This window comes from Uranotaenia lowii, chromosome 1 (assembly GCF_029784155.1).
Source record: "Uranotaenia lowii strain MFRU-FL chromosome 1, ASM2978415v1, whole genome shotgun sequence".
Lineage (NCBI taxonomy): Eukaryota > Metazoa > Arthropoda > Insecta > Diptera > Culicidae > Uranotaenia > Uranotaenia lowii.
The window spans coordinates 183,859,372-183,861,498 of record NC_073691.1 but is presented as its reverse complement, the minus strand read 5'-3'; the positions used below and the strand labels follow the sequence as shown (position 1 = coordinate 183,861,498).

General features: G+C 38.8%; 1 long non-coding RNA gene across 1 annotated transcript; it reads left to right on the top strand.

Moving 5' to 3' along the window:
* The first annotated feature begins 611 nt into the window (after window positions 1-611).
* On the top strand, window positions 612-1,874 carry LOC129739888 (uncharacterized). The gene is made up of 3 exons (XR_008736005.1): window positions 612-895; window positions 959-1,391; window positions 1,459-1,874. It is a non-coding gene; the product is annotated as an uncharacterized LOC129739888 (long non-coding RNA).
* The last annotated feature ends 253 nt before the right edge of the window (window positions 1,875-2,127 follow it).

Sequence of the window (2,127 nt, the reverse complement as noted above, 5' to 3'; positions counted from 1 at the left end):
AGAGATTTTCCAGTTTCGCCTTTTTTTGTTTTCGATTTCAGTTACGCCTGCAAGTTTTGCCCAATTGATCGGCCGTTTTTGTTTTGGTTTTGAAGTTTCGCCCATTGGTCCTTCACGCAAAAACTAATTAGGCCGTTTTGTCTCACACGGTCAACTCAGTTACGCCTATTGGCCCTACACGAATAGAAAATTAACCTTATTTTGAATAGGCGTAACTTCCTGTTCCAACGAAAATGCATCAACAGGAAGTTTTGTCCAATTGAATTTTATAATTTTTGGAAAGTTTTAAGTGATTTTAAGATGAAACCGCGTTAATCAGGTAAAGCGCAACCGCGTACATCCAGAATGACCGCTAACTCGATTTGTTTACACTTGGCAGTTTCGCCCTTTTGAAATATTACACTAGAAATGTTCATATATCTGACTTATGGATTGATACTCAAAAACCTTTCAAAACTATTTATCACCAGAGGACTCTTAGTTTCAGCTAGAATTAGGAAACGTAGCGATAAAGCGAAAAAACCTATATTTTAACGTCATTAGGGGAGATGAGGGCATAACGAGCACCCGAGGCATAATGAGAACTACACGCTCATTTATGTTTAACCATTTGTGGTTCACAAATAACCATTTTATCGTTTTTGCCCCCAAACTGCCAATATGGTTATTTTTTAAGAATTTTTCAAGCGACAAAATCAACCATTTTTGAAGTTTTTGCGCATTAACCAAATAAGGTTAAAAATTCGATAGCCAAAGCTTCGCCATTTTATTTTGGAAGTGAAAAATGACGAAGTTGTACGCGTTACATTCGTTTTTAACCCAAGTTCAATCTAGGCTTGGATTCCACCGGATTTGTTCAAACTTCTTCGACTGGAAGATCCCATTCTGCCAAAAGGTAATTTTAATTGAGTGCTCAGGAAAGATGATTTTTTAAATTTCATTACAAATTTCTTTGCAGAAAAACAAAACGAATCTTCCGTATCGTCATCGGCTCCGTCGTCAGCTTACCACGGGTTGGCCGGACACCCTATCTGGGCTGCAAAAAAAAACATTTTCAGATACGGAACGGGCACGCATCGATAAACAACCGGCAGCAATCCCTCCGTCAATCCGCGCTAATCGCACATAACTGCGGTAAACAGAAACCACCGGAATCCGCGGTCGTCGTTATCAAAGTCTCCGGAACCAAGTTCAACGGCAGAGGTGGTGGTTTTTTGATCGAGCAAACGCACCTTCCCGTATCGCAGGGAAGAGGAAATGCGGGTCGATTAGAAGAAAGTTGAACCGGGAGCTGTTCCGGTTTCGTTAGAGTACGACGGATTAAAGTACAACATGAACAGAAATAATGGTATCGATTCATATTCCCGAGAAACTCCGTGCATAGTACCATGGTAAGTAAAAACCTATATATAGTAAGACTACAACAATGCTTATACCATTTTTAAATACCTCTTGTAGGAATTCCGGTACTGCCCACGGAGAAAAAGATAAAATCAAGATTGACGAGCCGGTCGACCAGCTGATATGTTTGCCTGGCGCATGATTGAGTGATGATGCCCATCGTCGTCAGCGACCCTCGGATTAGTGCTTCCCAGCCATGACTTCACTCTGATACCCGTTTGCCACCCGCTACTACTCAACGTCAGCAGAAACATTTAAAATGGGTCTACCAATTCCGGCAACATATGTAATGCAAATAAACAATTTGGAAAATGAAGATTTTTTTTATTTATTTCCTAATTTGAAGTTCGTAAAATCGTGCTAAGCTGCTTTTGGACATTCGGTTCAAAAGTAACCATTTTCCTACTTCTTTAATGTTATCCCTTACGGTTGAAAAATAACCATATTTCAACTTCTCCCCGAAAAGTCATTTTATGGGTTCTCATGGAGAACTCATAAAATGGCATTTCCCGGGAAAAGGTCAAAAATGGTTATTTTTTAATTATAAATGGTTTAATAGTTTCTAGCGTGTACGCTTTTCTACGAAAGTGCGTATTTTCTTAAATAAATTTTCATGAGGATTTGTTTCGTACTTCCTATAGTATTAATTTTTCACAAAAAAAGGAATCTCCTTATCATCTTTACAGAGATATTTAAAAAAAACTAGCTTGGTTCTCAAGTTACGAA